The following is a 23,327-nucleotide window of genomic DNA, read 5'->3' as shown; positions in this document are numbered from 1 at the left end:
CTACTACTAGTAGTCGTTGGGTGTCAAGCGCGGTGGGAAAAGTCACACAGTAATCGTCAAAAATAAGAAAATGAGGTCATATAGATCACGGTCCCGCGTCATCCTTGTCACGTGGCGCAAAAATATATTTAAAAAGGGGAATGCAACACGAGGACTTCCCAGGAGGTCACCCATCCTAGTACTACTCTCACCCAAGCACGCTTAACTTCGGAATTCTGATGGGATCCGGTGCTTTAGTGCTGGTATGATCGCATCCGACATGCAACTATCTATTTGTTCCTTATGCTTGCCCCTACTACTACTACTACTACTACTACTACTACTACTACTACTACTAGTCGTTGGGTGTCAAGCGCGGTGGGAAAAGTCACACAGTAATCGTCAAAAATAAGAAAATGAGGTCATATAGATCACGCTCCCGCGTCATCCTTGTCACGTGGCGCAAAAATATATTTAAAAAGGGGAATGCAACACGAGGACTTCCCAGGAGGTCACCCATCCTAGTACTACTCTCGCCCAAGCACGCTTAACTTCGGAGTTCTGATGGGATCCGGTGCTTTAGTGCTGGTATGATCGCATCCGACATGCAACTATCTATTTGTTCCTTATGCTTGCCCCTACTACTACTACTACTAGTACTACTACTACTCCTACTACTAGTACTACTACTACTACTACTACTAGTACTACTACTACTACTACTACTACTAGTCGTTGGGTGTCAAGCGCGGTGGGAAAAGTCACACAGTAATCGTCAAAAATAAGAAAATGAGGTCATATAGATCACGCTCCCGCGTCATCCTTGTCACGTGGCACAAAAATATATTTAAAAAGGGGAATGCAACACGAGGACTTCCCAGGAGGTCACCCATCCTAGTACTACTCTCGCCCAAGCACGCTTAACTTCGGAGTTCTGATGGGATCCGGTGCTTTAGTGCTGGTATGATCGCATCCGACATGCAACTATCTATTTGTTCCTTATGCTTGCCCCTACTACTACTACTACTACTACTAGTCGTTGGGTGTCAAGCGCGGTGGGAAAAGTCACACAGTAATCGTCAAAAATAAGAAAATGAGGTCATATAGATCACGGTCCCGCGTCATCCTTGTCACGTGGCGCAAAAATATATTTAAAAAGGGGAATGCAACACGAGGACTTCCCAGGAGGTCACCCATCCTAGTACTACTCTCGCCCAAGCACGCTTAACTTCGGAGTTCTGATGGGATCCGGTGCTTTAGTGCTGGTATGATCGCATCCGACATGCAACTATCTATTTGTTCCTTATGCTTGCCCCTACTACTACTACTACTACTAGTCGTTGGGTGTCAAGCGCGGTGGGAAAAGTCACACAGTAATCGTCAAAAATAAGAAAATGAGGTCATATAGATCACGGTCCCGCGTCATCCTTGTCACGTGGCGCAAAAATATATTTAAAAAGGGGAATGCAACACGAGGACTTCCCAGGAGGTCACCCATCCTAGTACTACTCTCGCCCAAGCACGCTTAACTTCGGAGTTCTGATGGGATCCGGTGCTTTAGTGCTGGTATGATCGCATCCGACATGCAACTATCTATTTGTTCCTTATGCTTGCCCCTACTACTACTACTACTACTACTAGTCGTTGGGTGTCAAGCGCGGTGGGAAAAGTCACACGGTAATCGTCAAAAATAAGAAAATGAGGTCATATAGATCACGCTCCCGCGTCATCCTTGTCACGTGGCGCAAAAATATATTTAAAAAGGGGAATGCAACACGGAGTCCCAGGAGGTCACCCATCCTAGTACTACTCTCGCCCAAGCACGCTTAACTTCGGAGTTCTGATGGGATCCGGTGCTTTAGTGCTGGTATGATCGCATCCGACATGCAACTATCTATTTGTTCGTTATGCTTGCCCCTACTACTACTACTACTACTACTACTACTACTACTAGTCGTTGGGTGTCAAGCGCGGTGGGAAAGTCACACAGTAATCGTCAAAAATAAGAAAATGAGGTCATATAGATCACGCTCCCACGTCATCCTTGTCACGTGCCGCAAAAAAATATTTAAAAAGGGGAATGCAACACGAGGACTTCCCAGGAGGTCACCCATCCTAGTACTACTCTCGCCCAAGCACGCTTAACTTCGGAGTTCTGATGGGATCCGGTGCTTTAGTGCTGGTATGATCGCATCCGACATGCAACTATCTATTTGTTCCTTATGCTTGCCCCTACTACTACTACTACTACTAGTCGTTGGGTGTCAAGCGCGGTGGGAAAAGTCACACAGTAATCGTCAAAAATAAGAAAATGAGGTCATATAGATCACGCTCCCGCGTCATCCTTGTCACGTGGCGCAAAAATATATTTAAAAAGGGGAATGCAACACGAGGACTTCCCAGGAGGTCACCCATCCTAGTACTACTCTCGCCCAAGCACGCTTAACTTCGGAGTTCTGATGGGATCCGGTGCTTTAGTGCTGGTATGATCGCATCCGACATGCAACTATCTATTTGTTCCTTATGCTTGCCCCTACTACTACTACTACTACTACTACTACTACTACTAGTCGTTGGGTGTCAAGCGCGGTGGGAAAAGTCACACAGTAATCGTCAAAAATAAGAAAATGAGGTCATATAGATCACGGCCCGCGTCATCCTTGTCACGTGGCGCAAAAATATATTTAAAAAGGGGAATGCAACACGAGGACTTCCCAGGAGGTCACCCATCCTAGTACTACTCTTGCCCAAGCACGCTTAACTTTGGAGTTCTGATGGGATCCGGTGCTTTAGTGCTGGTATGATCGCATCCGACATGCAACTATCTATTTGTTCCTTATGCTCGCCCCTACTACTACTACTACTAGTTGTTGGGTGTCAAGCGCGGTGGGAAAAGTCACACAGTAATCGTCAAAAATAAGAAAATGAGGTCATATAGATCACGCTCCCGCGTCATCCTTGTCACGTGGCGCAAAAATATATTTAAAAAGGGGAATGCAACACGAGGACTTCACAGGAGGTCACCCATCCTAGTACTACTCTCGCCCAAGCACGCTTAACTTCGGAGTTTTGATGGGATCCGGTGCTTTAGTGCTGGTATGATCGCATCCGACATGCAACTATCTATTTGTTCCTTATGCTTGCCCCTACTACTACTACTACTACTACTACTACTACTACTACTAGTCGTTGGGTGTCAAGCGCGGTGGGAAAAGTCACACAGTAATCGTCAAAAATAAGAAAATGAGGTCATATAGATCACGGTCCCGCGTCATCCTTGTCACGTGGCGCAAAAATATATTTAAAAAGGGGAATGCAACACGAGGACTTCCCAGGAGGTCACCCATCCTAGTACTACTCTCGCCAAGCACGCTTAACTTCAGAGTTCTGATGGGATCCGGTGCTTTAGTGCTGGTATGATCGCATCCGACATGCAACTATCTATTTGTTCCTTATGCTTGCCCCTACTACTACTACTACTACTACTACTACTACTACTAGTCGTTGGGTGTCAAGCGCGGTGGGAAAAGTCACACAGTAATCGTCAAAAATAAGAAAATGAGGTCATATAGATCACGCTCCCGCGTCATCCTTGTCACGTGGCGCAAAAATATATTTAAAAAGGGGAATGCAACACGAGGACTTCCCAGGAGGTCACCCATCCTAGTACTACTCTCGCCCAAGCACGCTTAACTCCGGAGTTCTCATGGGATCCGGTGCTTTAGTGCTGGTATGATCGCATCCGACATGCAACTATCTATTTGTTCCTTATGCTTGCCCCTACTACTACTACTACTACTACTAGTCGTTGGGTGTCAAGCGCGGTGGGAAAAGTCACACAGTAATCGTCAAAAATAAGAAAATGAGGTCATATAGATAACGGTCCCGCGTCATCCTTGTCACGTGGCGCAAAAATATATTTAAAAAGGGGAATGCAACACGAGGACTTCCCAGGAGGTCACCCATCCTAGTACTACTCTTGCCCAAGCACGCTTAACTTTGGAGTTCTGATGGGATCCGGTGCTTTAGTGTTGGTATGATCGCATCCGACATGCAACTATCTATTTGTTCCTTATGCTCGCCCCTACTACTACTACTACTACTAGTCGTTGGGTGTCAAGCGCGGTGGGAAAAGTCACACAGTAATCGTCAAAAATAAGAAAATGAGGTCATATAGATCACGCTCCCGCGTCATCCTTGTCACGTGGCGCAAAAATATATTTAAAAAGGGGAATGCAACACGAGGACTTCACAGGAGGTCACCCATCCTAGTACTACTCTCGCCCAAGCACGCTTAACTTCGAAGTTTTGATGGGATCCGGTGCTTTAGTGCTGGTATGATCGCATCCGACATGCAACTTTCTATTTGTTCCTTATGCTTGCCCCTACTACTACTACTACTACTACTACTACTAGTCGTTGGGTGTCAAGCGCGGTGGGAAAAGTCACACAGTAATCGTCAAAAATAAGAAAATGAGGTCATATAGATCACGGTCCCGCGTCATCCTTGTCACGTGGCGCAAAAATATATTTAAAAAGGGGAATGCAACACGAGGACTTCCCAGGAGGTCACCCATCCTAGTACTACTCTCGCCAAGCACGCTTAACTTCAGAGTTCTGATGGGATCCGGTGCTTTAGTGCTGGTATGATCGCATCCGACATGCAACTATCTATTTGTTCCTTATGCTTGCCCCTACTACTACTACTACTACTACTACTACTACTACTAGTCGTTGGGTGTCAAGCGCGGTGGGAAAAGTCACACAGTAATCGTCAAAAATAAGAAAATGAGGTCATATAGATCACGCTCCCGCGTCATCCTTGTCACGTGGCGTAAAAATATATTTAAAAAGGGGAATGCAACACGAGGACTTCCCACGAGGTCACCCATCCTAGTACTACTCTCGCCCAAGCACACTTAACTTCGGAGTTCTGATGGGATCCGGTGCTTTAGTGCTGGTATGATCGCATCCGACATGCAACTATCTATTTGTTCCTTATGCTTGCCCCTACTACTACTACTACTACTACTACTACTACTACTACTACTACTAGTCGTTGGGTGTCAAGCGCGGTGGGAAAAGTCACACAGTAATCGTCAAAAATAAGAAAATGAGGTCATATAGATCACGCTCCCGCGTCATCCTTGTCACGTGGCGCAAAAATATATTTAAAAAGGGGAATGCAACACGAGGACTTCCCAGGAGGTCACCCATCCTAGTACTACTCTCGCCCAAGCACGCTAAACTTCGGAGTTCTGATGGGATCCGGTGCTTTAGTGCTGGTATGATCGCATCCGACATGCAACTATCTATTTGTTCCTTATGCTTGCCCCTACTACTACTACTACTACTACTACTACTACTACTACTACTACTACTACTACTACTAGTCGTTGGGTGTCAAGCGCGGTGGGAAAACTCACACAGTAATCGTCAAAAATAAGAAAATGAGGTCATATAGATCACGGTCCCGCGTCATCCTTGTCACGTGGCGCAAAAATATATTTAAAAAGGGGAATGCAACACGAGGACTTCCCAGGAGGTCAACCATCCTAGTACTACTCTCGCCCAAGCACGCTTAACTTCGGAGTTCTGATGGGATCCGGTGCTTTAGTGCTGGTATGATCGCATCCGACATGCAACTATCTATTTGTTCCTTATGCTTGCCCCTACTACTACTACTACTACTACTACTAGTCGTTGGGTGACAAGCGCGGTGGGAAAAGTCACACAGTAATCGTCAAAAATAAGAAAATGAGGTCATATAGATCACGCTCCCGCGTCATCCTTGTCACGTGGCGCAAAAATATATTTAAAAAGGGGAATGCAACACGAGGACTTCCCAGGAGGTCACCCATCCTAGTACTACTCTCGCCCAAGCACGCTTAACTTCGAAGTTCTGATGGGATCCGGTGCTTTAGTGCTGGTATGATCGCATCCGACATGCAACTATCTATTTGTTCCTTATGCTTGCCCCTACTACTACTACTACTACTACTACTAGTCGTTGGGTGTCAAGCGCGGTGGGAAAAGTCACACAGTAATCGTCAAAAATAAGAAAATGAGGTCATATAGATCACGCTCCCGCGTCATCCTTGTCACGTGGCGCAAAAATATATTTAAAAAGGGGAATGCAACACGAGGACTTCCCAGGAGGTCACCCAACCTAGTACTACTCTCGCCCAAGCACGCTTAACTTCGGAGTTCTGATGGGATCCGGTGCTTTAGTGCTGGTATGATCGCATCCGACATGCAACTATCTATTTGTTCCTTATGTTTGCCGCTACTACTACTACTACTAGTCGTTGGGTGTCAAGCGCGGTGGGAAAAGTCACACAGTAATCGTCAAAAATAAGAAAATGAGGTCATATAGATCACGGTCCCGCGTCATCCTTGTCACGTGGCGCAAAAATATATTTAAAAAGGGGAATGCAACACGAGGACTTCCCAGGAGGTCACCCATCCTAGTACTACTCTCGCCCAAGCACGCTTAACTTCGGAGTTCTGATGGGATCCGGTGCTTTAGTGCTGGTATGATCGCATCCGACATGCAACTATCTATTTGTTCCTTATGCTTGCCCCTACTACTACTACTACTACTAGTCGTTGGGTGTCAAGCGCGGTGGAAAAAGTCACACAGTAATCGTCAAAAATAAAAAAATGAGGTCATATAGATCACGCTCCCGCGTCATCCTTGTCACGTGGCGCAAAAATATATTTAAAAAGGGGAATGCAACACGAGGACTTCCCAGGAGGTCACCCATCCTAGTACTACTCTCGCCCAAGCACGCTTAACTTCGGAGTTCTGATGGGATCCGGTGCTTTAGTGCTGGTTTGATCGCATCCGACATGCAACTATCTATTTGTTCCTTATGCTTGCCCCTACTACTACTACTACTACTAGTCGTTGGGTGTCAAGCGCGGTGGGAAAAGTCACACAGTAATCGTCAAAAATAAGAAAATGAGGTCATATAGATCACGGTCCCGCGTCATCCTTGTCACGTGGCGCAAAAATATATTTAAAAAGGGGAATGCAACACGAGGACTTCCCAGGAGGTCACCCATCCTAGTACTACTCTCGCCCAAGCACGCTTAACTTCGGAGTTCTAATGGGATCCGGTGCTTTAGTGCTGGTATGATCGCATCCGACATGCAACTATCTATTTGTTCCTTATGCTTGCCCCTACTACTACTACTACTACTACTACTACTACTACTACTACTACTAGTCGTTGGGTGTCAAGCGCGGTGGGAAAAGTCACACAGTAATCGTCAAAAATAAGAAAATGAGGTCATATAGATCACGCTCCCGCGTCATCCTTGTCACGTGGCGCAAAAATATATTTAAAAAGGGGAATGCAACACGAGGACTTCCCAGGAGGTCACCCATCCTAGTACTACTCTCGCCCAAGCACGCTTAACTTCGGAGTTCTGATGGGATCCGGTGCTTTAGTGCTGGTATGATCGCATCTGACATGCAACTATCTATTTGTTCCTTATGCTTGCCCCTACTACTACTACTACTACTAGTCGTTGGGTGTCAAGCGCGGTGGGAAAAGTCACACAGTATTGTCAAAAATAAGAAAATGAAGTCATATAGATCACGCTCCCGCGTTATCCTTGTCACGTGGCGCAAAAATATATTTAAAAAGGGGAATGCATCACGAGGACTTCCCAGGAGGTCACCCATCCTAGTACTACTCTCGCCCAAGCACGCTTAACTTCGGAGTTCTGATGGGATCCGGTGCTTTAGTGCTGGTATGATCGCATCCGACATGCAACTATCTATTTGTTCCTTATGCTTGCCCCTACTACTACTACTAATACTACTACTACTACTACTACTAGTCGTTGGGTGTCAAGCGCGGTGGGAAAAGTCACACAGTAATCGTCAAAAATAAGAAAATGAGGTCATATAGATCACGCTCCCGCGTCATACTTGGCACGTGGCGCAAAAATATATTTAAAGAGGGGAATGCAACACGAGGACTTCCCAGGAGGTCACCCATCCTAGTACTACCTCGCCCAAGCACGGTTAACTTCGGAGTTCTGATGGGATCCGGTGCTTTAGTGCTGGTATGATCGCATCCGACATGCAACTATCTATTTGTTCCTTATGCTTGCCCCTACTACTACTACTACTACTACTAGTCGTTGGGTGTCAAGCGCGGTGGGAAAAGTCACACAATAATCGTCAAAAATAAGAAAATGAGGTCATATAGATCACGCTCCCGCGTCATCCTTGTCACGTGGCGCAAAAATATATTTAAAAAGGGGAATGCAACACGAGGACTTCCCAGGAGGTCACCCATCCTAGTACTACTCTCGCCCAAACACGCTTAACTTCGAAGTTCTGATGGGATCCGGTGCTTTAGTGCTGGTATGATCGCATCCGACATGCAACTATCTATTTGTTCCTTATGCTTGCCCCTACTACTACTACTACTACTACTAGTCGTTGGGTGTCAAGCGCGGTGGGAAAAGTCACACAGTAATCGTCAAAAATAAGAAAATGAGGTCATATAGATCACGCTCCCGCGTCATCCTTGTCACGTGGCGCAAAAATATATTTAAAAAGGGGAATGCAACACGAGGACTTCCCAGTAGGTCACCCATCCTAGTACTACTCTCGCCCAAGCACGCTTAACTTCGAAGTTCTGATGGGATCCAGTGGTTTAGTGCTGGTATGATCGCATCCGACATGCAACTATCTATTTGTTCCTTATGCTTGCCCCTACTACTACTACTACTACTAGTTGTTGGGTGTCAAGCGCGGTGGGAAAAGTCACACAGTAATCGTCAAAAATAAGAAAATGAGGTCATATAGATCACGGTCCCGCGTCATCCTTGTCACGTGGCGCAAAAATATATTTAAAAAGGGGAATGCAACACGAGGACTTCCCAGGAGGTCACCCATCCTAGTACTACTCTCGCCCAAGCACGCTTAACTTCGGAGTTCTCATGGGATCCGGTGCTTTAGTGCTGGTATGATCGCATCCGACATGCAACTATCTATTTGTTCCTTATGCTTGCCCCTACTACTACTACTACTACTACTAGTCGTTGGGTGTCAAGCGCGGTGGGAAAAGTCACACAGTAATCGTCAAAAATAAGAAAATGAGGTCATATAGATCACGCTCCCGCGTCATCCTTGTCACGTGGCGCAAAAATATATTTAAAAGGGGGAATGCAAGACGAGGACTTCCCAGTAGGTCACCCATCCTAGTACTACTCTCGCCCAAGCACGCTTAACTTCGAAGTTCTGATGGGATCCAGTGGTTTAGTGCTGGTATGATCGCATCCGACATGCAACTATCTATTTGTTCCTTATGCTTGCCCCTACTACTACTACTACTACTAGTTGTTGGGTGTCAAGCGCGGTGGGAAAAGTCACACAGTAATCGTCAAAAATAAGAAAATGAGGTCATATAGATCACGGTCCCGCGTCATCCTTGTCACGTGGCGCAAAAATATATTTAAAAAGGGGAATGCAACACGAGGACTTCCCAGGAGGTCACCCATCCTAGTACTACTCTCGCCCAAGCACGCTTAACTTCGGAGTTCTCATGGGATCCGGTGCTTTAGTGCTGGTATGATCGCATCCGACATGCAACTATCTATTTGTTCCTTATGCTTGCCCCTACTACTACTACTACTACTAGTCGTTGGGTGTCAAGCGCGGTGGGAAAAGTCACAAAGTAATCGTCAAAAATAAGAAAATGAGGTCATATAGATCACGGTCCCGCGTCATCCTTGTCACGTGGCGCAAAAATATATTTAAAAAGGGGAATGCAACACAAGGACTTCCCAGGAGGTCACCCATCCTAGTACTACTCTCGCCCAAGCACGCTTAACTTTGGAGTTCTGATAGGATCCGGTGCTTTAGTGCTGGTATGATCGCATCCGACATGCAACTATCTATTTGTTCCTTATGCTTGCCCCTACTACTACTACTACTACTACTACTACTAGTCGTTGGGTGTCAAGCGCGGTGGGAAAAGTCACACAGTAATCGTCAAAAATAAGAAAATGAGGTCATATAGATCACGCTCCCGCGTCATCCTTGTCACGTGGCGCAAAAATATATTTAAAAAGGGGAATGCAACACGAGGACTTCCCAGGAGGTCACCCATCCTAGTACTACTCTCGCCCAAGCACGCTTAACTTCGAAGTTCTGATGGGATCCAGTGGTTTAGTGCTGGTATGATCGCATCCGATATGCAACTATCTATTTGTTCCTTATGCTTGCCCCTACTACTACTACTACTACTAGTCGTTGGGTGTCAAGCGCGGTGGGAAAAGTCACACAGTAATCGTCAAAAATAAGAAAATGAGGTCATATAGATCACGCTCCCGCGTCATCCTTGTCACGTGGCGCAAAAATATATTTAAAAAGGGGAATGCAACACGAGGACTTCCCAGGAGGTCACCCATCCTAGTACTACTCTCGCCCAAGCACGCTTAACTTCGGAGTTCTGATGGGATCCGGTGCTTTAGTGCTGGTATGATCGCATCCGACATGCAACTATCTATTTGTTCCTTATGCTTGCCCCTACTACTACTACTACTACTACTAGTCGTTCGGTGTGAAGCGCGGTGGGAAAAGTCACACAGTAATCGTCAAAAATAAGTAAATGAGGTCATATAGATCACGCTCCCGCGTCATCCTTGTCACGTGGCGCAAAAATATATTTAAAAAGGGGAATGCAACACGAGGACTTCCCAGGAGGTCACCCATCCTAGTACTACTCTCGCCCAAGCACGCTTAACTTCGGAGTTCTGATGGGATCCGGTGCTTTAGTGCTGTTATGATCGCATCCGACATGCAACTATCTATTTGTTCCTTATGCTTGCCCCTACTACTACTACTACTAGTCGTTGGGTGTCAAGCGCGGTGGGAAAAGTCACACAGTAATCGTCAAAAATAAGAAAATGAGGTCATATAGATCACGTTCCCGCGTCATCCTTGTCACGTGGCGCAAAAATATATTTAAAAAGGGGAATGCAACACGAGGACTTCCCAGGAGGTCACCCATCCTAGTACTACTCTCGCCCAAGCACGGTTAACTTCGGAGTTTTGATGGGATCCGGTGCTTTAGTGCTGGTATGATCGCATCCGACATGCAACTATCTATTTGTTCCTTATGCTTGCCCCTACTACTACTACTACTAATACTACTACTACTACTACTACTACTAGTCGTTGGGTGTCAAGCGCGGTGGGAAAAGTCACACAGTAATCGTCAAAAATAAGAAAATGAGGTCATATAGATCACGCTCCCGCGTCATCCTTGTCACGTGGCGCAAAAATATATTTAAAAAGGGGATGCAACACGAGGACTTCCCAGGAGGTCACCCATCCTAGTACTACTCTCGCCCAAGCACGGTTAACTTCGGAGTTCTGATGGGATCCGGTGCTTTAGTGCTTGTATGATCGCATCCGACATGCAACTATCTATTTGTTCCTTATGCTTGCCCCTACTACTACTACTACTACTACTACTAGTCGTTGGGTGTCAAGCGCGGTGGGAAAAGTCACACAGTAATCGTCAAAAATAAGAAAATGAGGTCATATAGATCACGCTCCCGCGTCATCCTTGTCACGTGGCGCAAAAATATATTTAAAAAGGGGAATGCAACACGAGGACTTCCCAGGAGGTCACCCATCCTAGTACTACTCTCGCCCAAGCACGCTTAACTTCGAAGTTCTCATGGGATCCGGTGCTTTAGTGCTGGTATGATCGCATCCGACATGCAACTATCTATTTGTTCCTTATGCTTGCCCCTACTACTACTACTAGTACTACTACTACTACTACTAGTCGTTGGGTGTCAAGCGCGGTGGGAAAAGTCACACAGTAATCGTCAAAAATAAGAAAATGAGGTCATATAGATCACGCTCCCGCGTCATCCTTGTCACGTGGCGCAAAAATATATTTAAAAAGGGGAATGCAACACGAGGACTTCCCAGGAGGTCACCCATCCTAGTACTACTCTCGTCCAAGCACGCTTAACTTCGGAGTTCTGATGGGATCCGGTGCTTTAGTGCTGGTATGATCGCATCCGACATGCAACTATCTATTTGTTCCTTATGCTTGCCCCTACTACTACTACTACTACTAGTCGTTGGGTGTCAAGCGCGGTGGGAAAAGTCACACACTAATCGTCAAAAATAAGAAAATGAGGTCATATAGATCACGGTCCCGCGTCATCCTTGTCACGTGGCGCAAAAATATATTTAAAAAGGGGAATGCAACACGAGGACTTCCCAGGAGGTCACCCATCCTAGTACTACTCTCGCCCAAGCACGCTTAACTTCGGAGTTCTGATGGGATCCGGTGGTTTAGTGCTGGTATGATCGCATCCGACATGCAACTATCTATTTGTTCCTTATGCTTGCCCCTACTACTACTACTACTAGTCGTTGGGTGTCAAGCGCGGTGGGAAAAGTCACACAGTAATCGTCAAAAATAAGAAAATGAGGTCATATAGATCACGGTCCCGCGTCATCCTTGTCACGTGGCGCAAAAATATATTTAAAAAGGGGAATGCAACACGAGGACTTCCCAGGAGGTCACCCATCCTAGTACTACTCTCGCCCAAGCACGCTTAACTTCGGAGTTCTGATGGGATCCGGTGCTTTAGTGCTGGTATGATCGCATCCGACATGAAACTATCTATTTGTTCCTTATGCTTGCCCCTACTACTACTACTACTAATAGTCGTTGGGTGTCAAGCGCGGTGGGAAAAGTCACAAAGTAATCGTCAAAAATAAGAAAATGAGGTTATATAGATCACGGTCCCGCGTCATCCTTGTCACGTGGCGCAAAAATATATTTAAAAAGGGGAATGCAACACGAGGACTTCCCAGGAGGTCACCCATCCTAGTACTACTCTCGCCCAAGCACGCTTAACTTCAGAGTTCTGATGGGATCCGGTGCTTTAGTGCTGGGATGATCGCATCCGACATGCAACTATCTATTTGTTCCTTATGCTTGCCCCTACTACTACTACTACTAGTCGTTGGGTGTCAAGCGCGGTGGGAAAAGTCACAAAGTAATCGTCAAAAATAAGAAAATGAGGTCATATAGATCACGGTCCCGCGTCATCCTTGTCACGTGGCGCAAAAATATATTTAAAAAGGGGAATGCAACACGAGGACTTCCCAAGAGGTCACCCATCCTAGTACTACTCTCGCCCAAGCACGCTTAACTTCGGAGTTCTGATGGGATCCGATGCTTTAGTGCTGGGATGATCGCATCCGACATGCAACTATCTATTTGTTCCTTATGCTTGCCCCTACTACTACTACTACTACTACTACTAGTCGTTGGGTGTCAAGCGCGGTGGGAAAAGTCACACAGTAATCGTCAAAAATAAGAAAATGAGGTCATATAGATCACACTCCCGCGTCATCCTTGTCACGTGGCGCAAAAATATATTTAAAAAGGGGAATGCAACACGAGGACTTCCCAGGAGGTCACCCATCCTAGTACTACTCTCGCCCAAGCACGCTTAACTTCGGAATTCTGATGGGATCCGGTGCTTTAGTGATGGTATGATCGCATCCGACATGCAACTATCTATTTGTTCCTTATGCTTGCCCCTACTACTACTACTACTACTACTACTACTACTAGTCGTTGGGTGTCAAGCGCGGTGGGAAAAGTCACACAGTAATCGTCAAAAATAAGAAAATGAGGTCATATAGATCACGCTCTCGCGTCATCCTTGTCACGTGGCGCAAAAATATATTTAAAAAGGGGAATGCAACACGAGGACTTCCCAGGAGGTCACCCATCCTAGTACTACTCTCGCCCAAGCACGCTTAACTTCGGAGTTCTGATGGGATCCGGTGCTTTAGTGCTGGTATGATCGCATCCAACATGCAACTATCTATTTGTTCCTTATGCTTGCCCCTACTACTACTACTACTACTACTAGTCGTTGGGTGTCATGCGCGGTGGGAAAAGTCACACAGTAATCGTCAAAAATAAGAAAATGAGGTCATATAGATCACGTTCCCGCGTCATCCTTGTCACGTGGCGCAAAAATATATTTAAAAAGGGGAATGCAACACGAGGACTTCCGAGGAGGTCACCCATCCTAGTACTACTCTCGCTCAAGCACGCTTAACTTCGAAGTTCTGATGGGATCCGGTGCTTTAGTGCTGGTATGATCGCATCCGACATGCAACTATCTATTTGTTCCTTATGCTTGCCCCTACTACTACTACTACTACTACTACTACTACTACTACTACTACTACTACTAGTCGTTGGGTGTCAAGCGCGGTGGGAAAAGTCACACAGTAATCGTCAAAAATAAGAAAATGAGGTCATATAGATCACGGTCCCGCGTCATCCTTGTCACGTGGCGCAAAAATATATTTAAAAAGGGGAATGCAACACGAGGACTTCCCAGGAGGTCAACCATCCTAGTACTACTCTCGCCCAAGCACGCTTAACTTCGGAGTTCTGATGGGATCCGGTGCTTTAGTGCTGGTATGATCGCATCCGACATGCAACTATCTATTTGTTCCTTATGCTTGCCCGTACTACTACTACTACTAGTCGTTGGGTGTCAAGCGCGGTGGGAAAAGTCACACAGTAATCGTCAAAAATAAGAAAATGAGGTCATATAGATCACGCTCCCGCGTCATCCTTGTCACGTGGCGCAAAAATATATTTAAAAAGGGGAATGCAACACGAGGACTTCCCAGGAGGTCACCCATCCTAGTACTACTCTCGCCCAAGCACGCTTAATTTCGAAGTTCTGATGGGATCCGGTGCTTTAGTGCTCGTATGATCGCATCCGACATGCAACTATCTATTTGTTCCTTATGCTTGCCCCTACTACTACTACTACTACTACTATTACTACTACTACTACTAGTCGTTGGGTGTCAAGCGCGGTGGGAAAAGTCACACAGTAATCGTCAAAAATAAGAAAATGAGGTCATATAGATCACGCTCCCGCGTCATCCTTGTCACGTGGCGCAAAAATATATTTAAAAAGGGGAATGCAACACGAGGACTTCCCAGGAGGTCACCCATCCTAGTACTACTCTCGCCCAAGCACGCTTAACTTCGGAGTTCTGATGGGATCCGGTGCTTTAGTGCTGGTATGATCGCATCCGACATGCAACTATCTATTTGTTCCTTATGCTTGCCCCTACTACTACTACTACTAGTCGTTGGGTGTCAAGCGCGGTGGGAAAAGTCACACAGTAATCGTCAAAAATAAGAAAATGAGGTCATATAGATCACGCTCCCGCGGCATCCTTGTCACGTGGCGCAAAAACATATTTAAAAAGGGGAATGCAACACGAGGACTTCCCAGGAGGTCACCCATCCTAGTACTACTCTCGCCCAAGCACGCTTAACTTCGAAGTTCTGATGGGATCCGGTGCTTTAGTGCTGGTATGATCGCATCCAACATGCAACTATCTATTTTTTCCTTATGCTTGCCCCTACTACTACTACTACTACTACTACTACTAGTCGTTGGGTGTCAAGCGCGGTGGGAAAAGTCACACAGTAATCGTCAAAAATAAGAAAATGAGGTCATATAGATCACGCTCCCGCGTCATCCTTGTCACGTGGCGCAAAAATATATTTAAAAAGGGGAATGCAACAGGAGGACTTTCCAGGAGGTCACCCATCCTAGTACTACTCTCGCCCAAGCACGCTTAACTTCGGAGTTCTGATGGGATCCGGTGCTTTAGTGCTGGTATGATCGCATCCGACATGCAACTATCTATTTGTTCCTTATGCTTGCCCCTACTACTACTACTACTACTACTACTACTACTAGTCGTTGGGTGTCAAGCGCGGTGGGAAAAGTCACACAGTAATCGTCAAAAATAAGAAAATGAGGTCATATAGATCACGCTCCCGCGTCATCCTTGTCACGTGGCGCAAAAATATATTTAAAAAGGGGAATGCAACACGAGGACTTCCCAGGAGGTCACCCATCCTAGTACTACTCTCGCCCAAGCACGCTTAACTTCGAAGTTCTGATGGGATCCGGTGCTTTAGTGCTGGTATGATCGCATCCGACATGCAACTATCTATTTGTTCCTTATGCTTGCCCCTACTACTACTACTACTACTACTACTACTACTACTACTAGTCGTTGGGTGTCAAGCGCGGTGGGAAAAGTCACACAGTAATCGTCAAAAATAAGAAAATGAGGTCATATAGATCACGGTCCCGCGTCATCCTTGTCACGTGGCGCAAAAATATATTTAAAAAGGGGAATGCAACACGAGGACTTCCCAGGAGGTCACCCATCCTAGTACTACTCTCGCCCAAGCACGCTTAGCTTCGGAGTTCTGATGGGATCCGGTGCTTTAGTGCTGGTATGATCGCATCCGACATGCAACTATCTATTTGTTCCTTATGCTTGCCCCTACTACTACTACCACTACTACTACTACTACTACTACTACTACTACTACTAGTCGTTGGGTGTAAAGCGCGGTGGGAAAAGTCACACAGTAATCGTCAAAAATAAGAAAATGAGGTCATATAGATCACGGTCCCGCATCATCCTTGTCACGTGGCGCAAAAATACATTTAAAAAGGGGAATGCAACACGAGGACTTCCCAGGAGGTCACCCATCCTAGTACTACTCTCGCCCAAGCACGCTTAACTTCGAAGTTCTGATGGGATATGGTGCTTTAGTGCTGGTATGATCGCATCCGACATGCAACTATCTATTTGTTCCTTATGCTTGCCCCTACTACTACTACTACTACTACTAGTCGTTGGGTGTCAAGCGCGGTGGGAAAAGTCACACAGTAATCGTCAAAAATAAGAAAATGAGGTCATATAGATCACGCTCCCGCGTCATCCTTGTCACGTGGCGCAAAAATATATTTAAAAAGGGGAATGCAACACGAGGACTTCCCAGGAGGTCACCCATCCTAGTACTACTCTCGCCCAAGCACGCTTAACTTCGGAGTTCTGATGGGATCCGGTGCTTTAGTGCTGGTATGATCGCATCCGACATGCAACTATCTATTTGTTCCTTATGCTTGCCCTACTACTACTACTACTACTACTACTACTACTACTACTACTACTACTACTACTACTACTACTACTACTACTACTACTACTACTACTACTACTACTACTACTACTACTACTACTACTACTACTACTACTACTACTACTACTACTACTACTACTACTACTACTACTACTACTACTACTACTACTACTACTACTACTACTACTACTACTAGTCGTTGGGTGTCAAGCGCGGTGGGAAAAGTCACACAGTAATCGTCAAAAATAAGAAAATGAGGTCATATAGATCACGGTCCCGCGTCATCCTTGTCACGTGGCGCAAAAATATATTTAAAAAGGGGAATGCAACACGAGGACTTCCCAGGAGGTCACCCATCCTAGTCCTACTCTCGCCCAAGCGCGCTTAACTTCGGAGTTCTGATGGGATCCGGTGCTTTAGTGCTGGTATGATCGCATCCGACATGCAACTATCTATTTGTTCCTTATGCTTGCCCCTACTACTACTACTACTACTAGTCGTTGGGTGTCAAGCGCGGTGGGAAAAGTCACACAGTAATCGTCAAAAATAAGAAAATGAGGTCATATAGATCACGCTCCCGCGTCATCCTTGTCACGTGGCGCAAAAATATATTTAAAAAGGGGAATGCAACACGAGGACTTCCCAGGAGGTCACCCATCCTAGGACTACTATCGCCCAAGCACGCTTAACTTCGGAGTTCTGATGGGATCCGGTGCTTTAGTGCTGGTATGATCGCATCCGACATGCAACTATCTATTTGTTCCTTATGCTTGCCCCTATTACTACTACTACTACTACTACTACTACTACTACTACTACTAGTCGTTGGGTGTCAAGCGCGGTGGGAAAAGTCACACAGTAATCGTCAAAAATAAGAAAATGAGGTCATATAGATCACGCTCCCGCGTCATCCTTGTCACGTGGCGCAAAAATATATTTAAAAAGGGGAATGCAACACGAGGACTTCCCAGGAGGTCACCCATCCTAGTACTACTCTCGCCCAAGCACGCTTAACTTCGGAGTTCTGATGGGATCCGGTGCTTTAGTGCTTGTATGATCGCATCGGACATGCAACTATCTATTTGTTCCTTATGCTTGCCCCTACTACTACTACTACTACTACTTACTAGTACTCTTGCCCAAGCACGCTTAACTTCGAAGTTCTGATGGGATATGGTGCTTTAGTGCTGGTATGATCGCATCCGACATGCAACTATCTATTTGTTCCTTATGCTTGCCCCTACTACTACTACTACTACTAGTCGTTGGGTGTCAAGCGCGGTGGGAAAGTCACACAGTAATCGTCAAAAATAAGAAAATGAGGTCATATAGATCACGCTCCCGCGTCATCCTTGTCACGTGGCGCAAAAATATATTTAAAAAGGGGAATGCAACACGAGGACTTCCCAGGAGGTCACCCATCCTAGTACTACTCTCGCCCAAGCACGCTTAACTTCGGAGTTCTGATGGGATCCGGTGCTTTAGTGCTGGTATGATCGCATCCGACATGCAACTATCTATTTGTTCCTTATGCTTGCCCCTACTACTACTACTACTACTACTACTACTACTAGTAGTCGTTGGGTGTCAAGCGCGGTGGGAAAAGTCACACAGTAATCGTCAAAAATAAGAAAATGAGGTCATATAGATCACGGTCCCGCGTCATCCTTGTCACGTGGCGCAAAAATATATTTAAAAAGGGGAATGCAACACGAGGACTTCCCAGGAGGTCACCCATCCTAGTACTACTCTCGCCCAAGCGCGCTTAACTTCGGAGTTCTGATGGGATCCGGTGCTTTAGTGCTGGTATGATCGCATCCGACATGCAACTATCTATTTGTTCCTTATGCTTGCCCCTACTACTACTACTACTACTAGTCGTTGGGTGTCAAGCGCGGTGGGAAAAGTCACACAGTAATCGTCAAAAATAAGAAAATGAGGTCATATAGATCACGCTCCCGCGTCATCCTTGTCACGTGGCGCAAAAATATATTTAAAAAGGGGAATGCAACACGAGGACTTCCCAGGAGGTCACCCATCCTAGTACTACTATCGCCCAAGCACGCTTAACTTCGGAGTTCTGATGGGATCCGGTGCTTTAGTGCTGGTATGATCGCATCCGACATACAACTATCTATTTGTTCCTTATGCTTGCCCCTATTACTACTACTACTACTACTACTACTACAACTACTACTACTACTAGTCGTTGGGTGTCAAGCGCGGTGGGAAAAGTCACACAGTAATCGTCAAAAATAAGAAAATGAGGTCATATAGATCACGCTCCCGCGTCATCCTTGTCACGTGGCGCAAAAATATATTTAAAAAGGGGAATGCAACACGAGGACTTCCCAGGAGGTCACCCATCCTAGTACTACTCTCGCCCAAGCACGCTTAACTTCGGAGTTCTGATGGGATCCGGTGCTTTAGTGCTGGTATGATCGCATCCGACATGCAACTATCTATTTGTTCCTTATGCTTGCCACTACTACTACTACTACTACTACTACTAGTAGTAGTAGTCGTTGGGTGTCAAGCGCGGTGGGAAAAGTCACACAGTAATCGTCAAAAATAAGAAAATGAGGTCATATAGATCACGCTCCCGCGTCATCCTTGTCACGTGGCGCAAAAATATATTTAAAAAGGGGAATGCAACACAAGGACTTCCCAGGAGGTCACCCATCCTAGTACTACTATCGCCCAAGCACGCTTAACTTCAGAGTTCTGATGGGATCCGGTGCTTTAGTGCTGGTATGATCGCATCCGACATGCAACTATCTATTTGTTCCTTATGCTTGCCCCTACTACTACTACTACTACTACTACTACTACTACTACTACTACTACTACTAGTCGTTGGGTGTCAAGCGCGGTGGGAAAAGTCACACAGTAATCGTCAAAAATAAGAAAATGAGGTCATATAGATCACGCTCCCGCGTCATCCTTGTCACGTGGCGCAAAAATATATTTAAAAAGGGGAATGCAACACGAGGACTTCCCAGGAGGTCACCCATCCTAGTACTACTCTCGCCCAAGCACGCTTAATTTCGAAGTTCTGATGGGATCCGGTGCTTTAGTGGTTGTATGATCGCATCCGACATGCAACTATCTATTTGTTCCTTATGCTTGCCCCTACTACTACTACTACTACTACTACTACTAGTCGTTGGGTGTCAAGCGCGGTGGGAAAAGTCACACAGTAATCGTCAAAAATAAGAAAATGAGGTCATATAGATCACGCTCCCGCGTCATCCTTGTCACGTGGCGCAAAAATATATTTAAAAAGGGGAATGCAACACGAGGACTTCCCAGGAGGTCACCCATCCTAGTACTACTCTCGCCCAAGCACGCTTAACTTGTTCTCATGGGATCCGGTGCTTTAGTGCTGGTATGATCGCATCCGACATGCAACTATCTATTTGTTCCTTACTACTACTACTACTACTACTACTACTAGTCGTTGGGTGTCAAGCGCGGTGGGAAAAGTCACACAGTAATCGTCAAAAATAAGAAAATGAGGTCATATAGATCACGCTCCCGCGTCATCCTTGTCACGTGGCGCAAAAATATATTTAAAAAGGGGAATGCAACACGAGGACTTCCCAGGAGGTCACCCATCCTAGTACTACTCTCGCCCAAGCACGCTTAATTTCGAAGTTCTGATGGGATCCGGTGCTTTAGTGGTTGTATGATCGCATCCGACATGCAACTATCTATTTGTTCCTTATGCTTGCCCCTACTACTACTACTACTACTACTACTACTAGTCGTTGGGTGTCAAGCGCGGTGGGAAAAGTCACACAGTAATCGTCAAAAATAAGAAAATGAGGTCATATAGATCACGCTCCCGCGTCATCCTTGTCACGTGGCGCAAAAATATATTTAAAAAGGGGAATGCAACACGAGGACTTCCCAGGAGGTCACCCATCCTAGTACTACTCTCGCCCAAGCACGCTTAACTTCGGAGTTCTCATGGGATCCGGTGCTTTAGTGCTGGTATGATCGCATCCGACATGCAACTATCTATTTGTTCCTTATGCTTGCCCCTACTACTACTACTACTACTACTACTAGTCGTTGGGTGTCAAGCGCGGTGGGAAAAGTCACACAGTAATCGTCAAAAATAAGAAAATGAGGTCATATAGATCACGGTCCCGCGTCATCCTTGTCACGTGGCGCAAAAATATATTTAAAAAGGGGAATGCAACACGAGGACTTCCCAGGAGGTCACCCATCCTAGTACTACTCTCGCCCAAGCGCGCTTAACTTCGGAGTTCTGATGGGATCCGGTGCTTTAGTGCTGGTATGATCGCATCCGACATGCAACTATCTATTTGTTCCTTATGCTTGCCCCTACTACTACTACTACTACTAGTCGTTGGGTGTCAAGCGCGGTGGGAAAAGTCACACAGTAATCGTCAAAAATAAGAAAATGAGGTCATATAGATCACGCTCCCGCGTCATCCTTGTCACGTGGCGCAAAAATATATTTAAAAAGGGGAATGCAACACGAGGACTTCCCAGGAGGTCACCCATCCTAGTACTACTATCGCCCAAGCACGCTTAACTTCGGAGTTCTGATGGGATCCGGTGCTTTAGTGCTGGTATGATCGCATCCGACATACAACTATCTATTTGTTCCTTATGCTTGCCCCTATTACTACTACTACTACTACTACTACAACTACTACTACTACTAGTCGTTGGGTGTCAAGCGCGGTGGGAAAAGTCACACAGTAATCGTCAAAAATAAGAAAATGAGGTCATATAGATCACGCTCCCGCGTCATCCTTGTCACGTGGCGCAAAAATATATTTAAAAAGGGGAATGCAACACGAGGACTTCCCAGGAGGTCACCCATCCTAGTACTACTCTCGCCCAAGCACGCTTAACTTCGGAGTTCTGATGGGATCCGGTACTTTAGTGCTGGTATGATCGCATCCGACATGCAACTATCTATTTGTTCCTTATGCTTGCCACTACTACTACTACTACTACTACTACTACTAGTAGTAGTCGTTGGGTGTCAAGCGCGGTGGGAAAAGTCACACAGTAATCGTCAAAAATAAGAAAATGAGGTCATATAGATCACGCTCCCGCGTCATCCTTGTCACGTGGCGCAAAAATATATTTAAAAAGGGGAATGCAACACAAGGACTTCCCAGGAGGTCACCCATCCTAGTACTACTATCGCCCAAGCACGCTTAACTTCAGAGTTCTGATGGGATCCGGTGCTTTAGTGCTGGTATGATCGCATCCGACATGCAACTATCTATTTGTTCCTTATGCTTGCCCCTACTACTACTACTACTACTACTACTACTACTACTACTACTACTAGTCGTTGGGTGTCAAGCGCGGTGGGAAAAGTCACACAGTAATCGTCAAAAATAAGAAAATGAGGTCATATAGATCACGCTCCCGCGTCATCCTTGTCACGTGGCGCAAAAATATATTTAAAAAGGGGAATGCAACACGAGGACTTCCCAGGAGGTCACCCATCCTAGTACTACTCTCGCCCAAGCACGCTTAATTTCGAAGTTCTGATGGGATCCGGTGCTTTAGTGGTTGTATGATCGCATCCGACATGCAACTATCTATTTGTTCCTTATGCTTGCCCCTACTACTACTACTACTACTACTACTACTAGTCGTTGGGTGTCAAGCGCGGTGGGAAAAGTCACACAGTAATCGTCAAAAATAAGAAAATGAGGTCATATAGATCACGCTCCCGCGTCATCCTTGTCACGTGGCGCAAAAATATATTTAAAAAGGGGAATGCAACACGAGGACTTCCCAGGAGGTCACCCATCCTAGTACTACTCTCGCCCAAGCACGCTTAACTTCGGAGTTCTCATGGGATCCGGTGCTTTAGTGCTGGTATGATCGCATCCGACATGCAACTATCTATTTGTTCCTTATGCTTGCCCCTACTACTACTACTACTACTACTACTAGTCGTTGGGTGTCAAGCGCGGTGGGAAAAGTCACACAGTAATCGTCAAAAATAAGAAAATGAGGTCATATAGATCACGGTCCCGCGTCATCCTTGTCACGTGGCGCAAAAATATATTTAAAAAGGGGAATGCAACACGAGGACTTCCCAGGAGGTCACCCATCCTAGTACTACTCTCGCCCAAGCGCGCTTAACTTCGGAGTTCTGATGGGATCCGGTGCTTTAGTGCTGGTATGATCGCATCCGACATGCAACTATCTATTTGTTCCTTATGCTTGCCCCTACTACTACTACTACTAGTCGTTGGGTGTCAAGCGCGGTGGGAAAAG

General features: G+C 45.9%; 74 non-coding genes across 74 annotated transcripts; all 74 read right to left on the bottom strand.

Moving 5' to 3' along the window:
• Positions 1 to 137: 137 nt before the first annotated feature.
• On the bottom strand, positions 138 to 256 carry LOC123438570. The gene has a single exon (XR_006629705.1). It is a non-coding gene; the product is annotated as a 5S ribosomal RNA (ribosomal RNA).
• Positions 257 to 462: 206 nt separating this feature from the next.
• Positions 463 to 581, bottom strand: LOC123434889. Its single transcript, XR_006626158.1, has one exon. It is a non-coding gene; the product is annotated as a 5S ribosomal RNA (ribosomal RNA).
• Positions 582 to 835: 254 nt separating this feature from the next.
• LOC123434877 lies at positions 836 to 954 on the bottom strand. Its single transcript, XR_006626146.1, has one exon. It is a non-coding gene; the product is annotated as a 5S ribosomal RNA (ribosomal RNA).
• Positions 955 to 1,139: 185 nt separating this feature from the next.
• On the bottom strand, positions 1,140 to 1,258 carry LOC123434865. The gene has a single exon (XR_006626135.1). It is a non-coding gene; the product is annotated as a 5S ribosomal RNA (ribosomal RNA).
• A 182-nt stretch (positions 1,259 to 1,440) lies between these two features.
• On the bottom strand, positions 1,441 to 1,559 carry LOC123434853. The gene has a single exon (XR_006626123.1). It is a non-coding gene; the product is annotated as a 5S ribosomal RNA (ribosomal RNA).
• A 185-nt stretch (positions 1,560 to 1,744) lies between these two features.
• Positions 1,745 to 1,860, bottom strand: LOC123433020. Its single transcript, XR_006624578.1, has one exon. It is a non-coding gene; the product is annotated as a 5S ribosomal RNA (ribosomal RNA).
• Positions 1,861 to 2,056: 196 nt separating this feature from the next.
• LOC123434841 lies at positions 2,057 to 2,175 on the bottom strand. The gene has a single exon (XR_006626112.1). It is a non-coding gene; the product is annotated as a 5S ribosomal RNA (ribosomal RNA).
• Positions 2,176 to 2,357: 182 nt separating this feature from the next.
• LOC123434829 lies at positions 2,358 to 2,476 on the bottom strand. The gene has a single exon (XR_006626101.1). It is a non-coding gene; the product is annotated as a 5S ribosomal RNA (ribosomal RNA).
• Positions 2,477 to 2,672: 196 nt separating this feature from the next.
• On the bottom strand, positions 2,673 to 2,791 carry LOC123438460. Its single transcript, XR_006629600.1, has one exon. It is a non-coding gene; the product is annotated as a 5S ribosomal RNA (ribosomal RNA).
• A 179-nt stretch (positions 2,792 to 2,970) lies between these two features.
• Positions 2,971 to 3,089, bottom strand: LOC123438794. The gene has a single exon (XR_006629916.1). It is a non-coding gene; the product is annotated as a 5S ribosomal RNA (ribosomal RNA).
• Positions 3,090 to 3,289: 200 nt separating this feature from the next.
• On the bottom strand, positions 3,290 to 3,407 carry LOC123432692. The gene has a single exon (XR_006624264.1). It is a non-coding gene; the product is annotated as a 5S ribosomal RNA (ribosomal RNA).
• Positions 3,408 to 3,604: 197 nt separating this feature from the next.
• Positions 3,605 to 3,723, bottom strand: LOC123437925. Its single transcript, XR_006629087.1, has one exon. It is a non-coding gene; the product is annotated as a 5S ribosomal RNA (ribosomal RNA).
• A 185-nt stretch (positions 3,724 to 3,908) lies between these two features.
• On the bottom strand, positions 3,909 to 4,027 carry LOC123432551. Its single transcript, XR_006624129.1, has one exon. It is a non-coding gene; the product is annotated as a 5S ribosomal RNA (ribosomal RNA).
• A 182-nt stretch (positions 4,028 to 4,209) lies between these two features.
• On the bottom strand, positions 4,210 to 4,328 carry LOC123432455. The gene has a single exon (XR_006624036.1). It is a non-coding gene; the product is annotated as a 5S ribosomal RNA (ribosomal RNA).
• A 191-nt stretch (positions 4,329 to 4,519) lies between these two features.
• Positions 4,520 to 4,637, bottom strand: LOC123432691. The gene has a single exon (XR_006624263.1). It is a non-coding gene; the product is annotated as a 5S ribosomal RNA (ribosomal RNA).
• Positions 4,638 to 4,834: 197 nt separating this feature from the next.
• Positions 4,835 to 4,953, bottom strand: LOC123435508. Its single transcript, XR_006626755.1, has one exon. It is a non-coding gene; the product is annotated as a 5S ribosomal RNA (ribosomal RNA).
• A 206-nt stretch (positions 4,954 to 5,159) lies between these two features.
• On the bottom strand, positions 5,160 to 5,278 carry LOC123437561. The gene has a single exon (XR_006628735.1). It is a non-coding gene; the product is annotated as a 5S ribosomal RNA (ribosomal RNA).
• Positions 5,279 to 5,496: 218 nt separating this feature from the next.
• LOC123435999 lies at positions 5,497 to 5,615 on the bottom strand. The gene has a single exon (XR_006627239.1). It is a non-coding gene; the product is annotated as a 5S ribosomal RNA (ribosomal RNA).
• Positions 5,616 to 5,803: 188 nt separating this feature from the next.
• Positions 5,804 to 5,922, bottom strand: LOC123436470. Its single transcript, XR_006627694.1, has one exon. It is a non-coding gene; the product is annotated as a 5S ribosomal RNA (ribosomal RNA).
• Positions 5,923 to 6,110: 188 nt separating this feature from the next.
• Positions 6,111 to 6,229, bottom strand: LOC123435210. The gene has a single exon (XR_006626468.1). It is a non-coding gene; the product is annotated as a 5S ribosomal RNA (ribosomal RNA).
• A 179-nt stretch (positions 6,230 to 6,408) lies between these two features.
• LOC123434817 lies at positions 6,409 to 6,527 on the bottom strand. The gene has a single exon (XR_006626089.1). It is a non-coding gene; the product is annotated as a 5S ribosomal RNA (ribosomal RNA).
• Positions 6,528 to 6,709: 182 nt separating this feature from the next.
• On the bottom strand, positions 6,710 to 6,828 carry LOC123435727. Its single transcript, XR_006626976.1, has one exon. It is a non-coding gene; the product is annotated as a 5S ribosomal RNA (ribosomal RNA).
• Positions 6,829 to 7,010: 182 nt separating this feature from the next.
• Positions 7,011 to 7,129, bottom strand: LOC123435030. Its single transcript, XR_006626291.1, has one exon. It is a non-coding gene; the product is annotated as a 5S ribosomal RNA (ribosomal RNA).
• Positions 7,130 to 7,335: 206 nt separating this feature from the next.
• LOC123435839 lies at positions 7,336 to 7,454 on the bottom strand. Its single transcript, XR_006627084.1, has one exon. It is a non-coding gene; the product is annotated as a 5S ribosomal RNA (ribosomal RNA).
• Positions 7,455 to 7,635: 181 nt separating this feature from the next.
• Positions 7,636 to 7,754, bottom strand: LOC123436758. Its single transcript, XR_006627970.1, has one exon. It is a non-coding gene; the product is annotated as a 5S ribosomal RNA (ribosomal RNA).
• A 200-nt stretch (positions 7,755 to 7,954) lies between these two features.
• On the bottom strand, positions 7,955 to 8,072 carry LOC123431642. The gene has a single exon (XR_006623230.1). It is a non-coding gene; the product is annotated as a 5S ribosomal RNA (ribosomal RNA).
• A 185-nt stretch (positions 8,073 to 8,257) lies between these two features.
• LOC123438210 lies at positions 8,258 to 8,376 on the bottom strand. The gene has a single exon (XR_006629366.1). It is a non-coding gene; the product is annotated as a 5S ribosomal RNA (ribosomal RNA).
• Positions 8,377 to 8,561: 185 nt separating this feature from the next.
• LOC123432299 lies at positions 8,562 to 8,680 on the bottom strand. Its single transcript, XR_006623889.1, has one exon. It is a non-coding gene; the product is annotated as a 5S ribosomal RNA (ribosomal RNA).
• Positions 8,681 to 8,862: 182 nt separating this feature from the next.
• On the bottom strand, positions 8,863 to 8,981 carry LOC123435692. Its single transcript, XR_006626944.1, has one exon. It is a non-coding gene; the product is annotated as a 5S ribosomal RNA (ribosomal RNA).
• Positions 8,982 to 9,166: 185 nt separating this feature from the next.
• LOC123432923 lies at positions 9,167 to 9,285 on the bottom strand. The gene has a single exon (XR_006624489.1). It is a non-coding gene; the product is annotated as a 5S ribosomal RNA (ribosomal RNA).
• A 182-nt stretch (positions 9,286 to 9,467) lies between these two features.
• On the bottom strand, positions 9,468 to 9,586 carry LOC123435691. Its single transcript, XR_006626943.1, has one exon. It is a non-coding gene; the product is annotated as a 5S ribosomal RNA (ribosomal RNA).
• Positions 9,587 to 9,768: 182 nt separating this feature from the next.
• LOC123431892 lies at positions 9,769 to 9,887 on the bottom strand. Its single transcript, XR_006623493.1, has one exon. It is a non-coding gene; the product is annotated as a 5S ribosomal RNA (ribosomal RNA).
• A 191-nt stretch (positions 9,888 to 10,078) lies between these two features.
• LOC123431536 lies at positions 10,079 to 10,197 on the bottom strand. The gene has a single exon (XR_006623128.1). It is a non-coding gene; the product is annotated as a 5S ribosomal RNA (ribosomal RNA).
• Positions 10,198 to 10,379: 182 nt separating this feature from the next.
• Positions 10,380 to 10,498, bottom strand: LOC123434806. The gene has a single exon (XR_006626078.1). It is a non-coding gene; the product is annotated as a 5S ribosomal RNA (ribosomal RNA).
• Positions 10,499 to 10,683: 185 nt separating this feature from the next.
• LOC123437859 lies at positions 10,684 to 10,802 on the bottom strand. Its single transcript, XR_006629026.1, has one exon. It is a non-coding gene; the product is annotated as a 5S ribosomal RNA (ribosomal RNA).
• Positions 10,803 to 10,981: 179 nt separating this feature from the next.
• On the bottom strand, positions 10,982 to 11,100 carry LOC123431779. Its single transcript, XR_006623364.1, has one exon. It is a non-coding gene; the product is annotated as a 5S ribosomal RNA (ribosomal RNA).
• Positions 11,101 to 11,305: 205 nt separating this feature from the next.
• Positions 11,306 to 11,424, bottom strand: LOC123431778. Its single transcript, XR_006623363.1, has one exon. It is a non-coding gene; the product is annotated as a 5S ribosomal RNA (ribosomal RNA).
• A 188-nt stretch (positions 11,425 to 11,612) lies between these two features.
• On the bottom strand, positions 11,613 to 11,731 carry LOC123438148. Its single transcript, XR_006629307.1, has one exon. It is a non-coding gene; the product is annotated as a 5S ribosomal RNA (ribosomal RNA).
• A 197-nt stretch (positions 11,732 to 11,928) lies between these two features.
• Positions 11,929 to 12,047, bottom strand: LOC123435485. The gene has a single exon (XR_006626733.1). It is a non-coding gene; the product is annotated as a 5S ribosomal RNA (ribosomal RNA).
• A 182-nt stretch (positions 12,048 to 12,229) lies between these two features.
• Positions 12,230 to 12,348, bottom strand: LOC123435447. The gene has a single exon (XR_006626697.1). It is a non-coding gene; the product is annotated as a 5S ribosomal RNA (ribosomal RNA).
• Positions 12,349 to 12,527: 179 nt separating this feature from the next.
• On the bottom strand, positions 12,528 to 12,646 carry LOC123434793. The gene has a single exon (XR_006626066.1). It is a non-coding gene; the product is annotated as a 5S ribosomal RNA (ribosomal RNA).
• Positions 12,647 to 12,828: 182 nt separating this feature from the next.
• On the bottom strand, positions 12,829 to 12,947 carry LOC123438118. Its single transcript, XR_006629278.1, has one exon. It is a non-coding gene; the product is annotated as a 5S ribosomal RNA (ribosomal RNA).
• A 179-nt stretch (positions 12,948 to 13,126) lies between these two features.
• On the bottom strand, positions 13,127 to 13,245 carry LOC123438827. The gene has a single exon (XR_006629947.1). It is a non-coding gene; the product is annotated as a 5S ribosomal RNA (ribosomal RNA).
• A 188-nt stretch (positions 13,246 to 13,433) lies between these two features.
• Positions 13,434 to 13,552, bottom strand: LOC123431982. Its single transcript, XR_006623585.1, has one exon. It is a non-coding gene; the product is annotated as a 5S ribosomal RNA (ribosomal RNA).
• Positions 13,553 to 13,746: 194 nt separating this feature from the next.
• Positions 13,747 to 13,865, bottom strand: LOC123434781. The gene has a single exon (XR_006626055.1). It is a non-coding gene; the product is annotated as a 5S ribosomal RNA (ribosomal RNA).
• Positions 13,866 to 14,050: 185 nt separating this feature from the next.
• LOC123432561 lies at positions 14,051 to 14,169 on the bottom strand. Its single transcript, XR_006624138.1, has one exon. It is a non-coding gene; the product is annotated as a 5S ribosomal RNA (ribosomal RNA).
• A 212-nt stretch (positions 14,170 to 14,381) lies between these two features.
• LOC123435998 lies at positions 14,382 to 14,500 on the bottom strand. The gene has a single exon (XR_006627238.1). It is a non-coding gene; the product is annotated as a 5S ribosomal RNA (ribosomal RNA).
• A 179-nt stretch (positions 14,501 to 14,679) lies between these two features.
• Positions 14,680 to 14,798, bottom strand: LOC123432832. The gene has a single exon (XR_006624403.1). It is a non-coding gene; the product is annotated as a 5S ribosomal RNA (ribosomal RNA).
• A 203-nt stretch (positions 14,799 to 15,001) lies between these two features.
• On the bottom strand, positions 15,002 to 15,120 carry LOC123434769. The gene has a single exon (XR_006626043.1). It is a non-coding gene; the product is annotated as a 5S ribosomal RNA (ribosomal RNA).
• Positions 15,121 to 15,299: 179 nt separating this feature from the next.
• On the bottom strand, positions 15,300 to 15,418 carry LOC123436469. The gene has a single exon (XR_006627693.1). It is a non-coding gene; the product is annotated as a 5S ribosomal RNA (ribosomal RNA).
• Positions 15,419 to 15,609: 191 nt separating this feature from the next.
• Positions 15,610 to 15,728, bottom strand: LOC123432396. The gene has a single exon (XR_006623981.1). It is a non-coding gene; the product is annotated as a 5S ribosomal RNA (ribosomal RNA).
• Positions 15,729 to 15,922: 194 nt separating this feature from the next.
• Positions 15,923 to 16,041, bottom strand: LOC123436468. The gene has a single exon (XR_006627692.1). It is a non-coding gene; the product is annotated as a 5S ribosomal RNA (ribosomal RNA).
• A 200-nt stretch (positions 16,042 to 16,241) lies between these two features.
• On the bottom strand, positions 16,242 to 16,360 carry LOC123435019. The gene has a single exon (XR_006626280.1). It is a non-coding gene; the product is annotated as a 5S ribosomal RNA (ribosomal RNA).
• Positions 16,361 to 16,572: 212 nt separating this feature from the next.
• Positions 16,573 to 16,691, bottom strand: LOC123431894. Its single transcript, XR_006623496.1, has one exon. It is a non-coding gene; the product is annotated as a 5S ribosomal RNA (ribosomal RNA).
• A 185-nt stretch (positions 16,692 to 16,876) lies between these two features.
• On the bottom strand, positions 16,877 to 16,995 carry LOC123434758. Its single transcript, XR_006626032.1, has one exon. It is a non-coding gene; the product is annotated as a 5S ribosomal RNA (ribosomal RNA).
• Positions 16,996 to 17,362: 367 nt separating this feature from the next.
• On the bottom strand, positions 17,363 to 17,481 carry LOC123432423. Its single transcript, XR_006624006.1, has one exon. It is a non-coding gene; the product is annotated as a 5S ribosomal RNA (ribosomal RNA).
• Positions 17,482 to 17,663: 182 nt separating this feature from the next.
• LOC123432271 lies at positions 17,664 to 17,782 on the bottom strand. The gene has a single exon (XR_006623862.1). It is a non-coding gene; the product is annotated as a 5S ribosomal RNA (ribosomal RNA).
• A 206-nt stretch (positions 17,783 to 17,988) lies between these two features.
• Positions 17,989 to 18,107, bottom strand: LOC123432179. Its single transcript, XR_006623776.1, has one exon. It is a non-coding gene; the product is annotated as a 5S ribosomal RNA (ribosomal RNA).
• Positions 18,108 to 18,427: 320 nt separating this feature from the next.
• On the bottom strand, positions 18,428 to 18,546 carry LOC123434746. The gene has a single exon (XR_006626021.1). It is a non-coding gene; the product is annotated as a 5S ribosomal RNA (ribosomal RNA).
• A 197-nt stretch (positions 18,547 to 18,743) lies between these two features.
• On the bottom strand, positions 18,744 to 18,862 carry LOC123436729. Its single transcript, XR_006627942.1, has one exon. It is a non-coding gene; the product is annotated as a 5S ribosomal RNA (ribosomal RNA).
• Positions 18,863 to 19,044: 182 nt separating this feature from the next.
• Positions 19,045 to 19,163, bottom strand: LOC123437819. The gene has a single exon (XR_006628986.1). It is a non-coding gene; the product is annotated as a 5S ribosomal RNA (ribosomal RNA).
• A 209-nt stretch (positions 19,164 to 19,372) lies between these two features.
• On the bottom strand, positions 19,373 to 19,491 carry LOC123434734. Its single transcript, XR_006626009.1, has one exon. It is a non-coding gene; the product is annotated as a 5S ribosomal RNA (ribosomal RNA).
• A 197-nt stretch (positions 19,492 to 19,688) lies between these two features.
• LOC123432264 lies at positions 19,689 to 19,807 on the bottom strand. Its single transcript, XR_006623856.1, has one exon. It is a non-coding gene; the product is annotated as a 5S ribosomal RNA (ribosomal RNA).
• A 212-nt stretch (positions 19,808 to 20,019) lies between these two features.
• On the bottom strand, positions 20,020 to 20,138 carry LOC123433303. The gene has a single exon (XR_006624832.1). It is a non-coding gene; the product is annotated as a 5S ribosomal RNA (ribosomal RNA).
• Positions 20,139 to 20,329: 191 nt separating this feature from the next.
• Positions 20,330 to 20,444, bottom strand: LOC123433391. Its single transcript, XR_006624897.1, has one exon. It is a non-coding gene; the product is annotated as a 5S ribosomal RNA (ribosomal RNA).
• A 179-nt stretch (positions 20,445 to 20,623) lies between these two features.
• LOC123433302 lies at positions 20,624 to 20,742 on the bottom strand. The gene has a single exon (XR_006624831.1). It is a non-coding gene; the product is annotated as a 5S ribosomal RNA (ribosomal RNA).
• Positions 20,743 to 20,933: 191 nt separating this feature from the next.
• LOC123435690 lies at positions 20,934 to 21,052 on the bottom strand. Its single transcript, XR_006626942.1, has one exon. It is a non-coding gene; the product is annotated as a 5S ribosomal RNA (ribosomal RNA).
• Positions 21,053 to 21,240: 188 nt separating this feature from the next.
• Positions 21,241 to 21,359, bottom strand: LOC123436728. The gene has a single exon (XR_006627941.1). It is a non-coding gene; the product is annotated as a 5S ribosomal RNA (ribosomal RNA).
• A 182-nt stretch (positions 21,360 to 21,541) lies between these two features.
• On the bottom strand, positions 21,542 to 21,660 carry LOC123437817. The gene has a single exon (XR_006628985.1). It is a non-coding gene; the product is annotated as a 5S ribosomal RNA (ribosomal RNA).
• Positions 21,661 to 21,866: 206 nt separating this feature from the next.
• Positions 21,867 to 21,985, bottom strand: LOC123435434. Its single transcript, XR_006626685.1, has one exon. It is a non-coding gene; the product is annotated as a 5S ribosomal RNA (ribosomal RNA).
• Positions 21,986 to 22,182: 197 nt separating this feature from the next.
• LOC123432262 lies at positions 22,183 to 22,301 on the bottom strand. Its single transcript, XR_006623854.1, has one exon. It is a non-coding gene; the product is annotated as a 5S ribosomal RNA (ribosomal RNA).
• A 206-nt stretch (positions 22,302 to 22,507) lies between these two features.
• Positions 22,508 to 22,626, bottom strand: LOC123433300. Its single transcript, XR_006624829.1, has one exon. It is a non-coding gene; the product is annotated as a 5S ribosomal RNA (ribosomal RNA).
• A 191-nt stretch (positions 22,627 to 22,817) lies between these two features.
• LOC123435689 lies at positions 22,818 to 22,936 on the bottom strand. The gene has a single exon (XR_006626941.1). It is a non-coding gene; the product is annotated as a 5S ribosomal RNA (ribosomal RNA).
• Positions 22,937 to 23,124: 188 nt separating this feature from the next.
• On the bottom strand, positions 23,125 to 23,243 carry LOC123436727. Its single transcript, XR_006627940.1, has one exon. It is a non-coding gene; the product is annotated as a 5S ribosomal RNA (ribosomal RNA).
• Positions 23,244 to 23,327: the final 84 nt, after the last annotated feature.

The sequence above is a fragment of the Hordeum vulgare genome, chromosome 2H (genome assembly GCF_904849725.1).
Source record: "Hordeum vulgare subsp. vulgare chromosome 2H, MorexV3_pseudomolecules_assembly, whole genome shotgun sequence".
NCBI lineage: Eukaryota > Viridiplantae > Streptophyta > Magnoliopsida > Poales > Poaceae > Hordeum > Hordeum vulgare.
The sequence above is the reverse complement of the archived record's forward strand: the minus strand, read 5'-3'. Positions and strand labels throughout refer to the sequence as shown.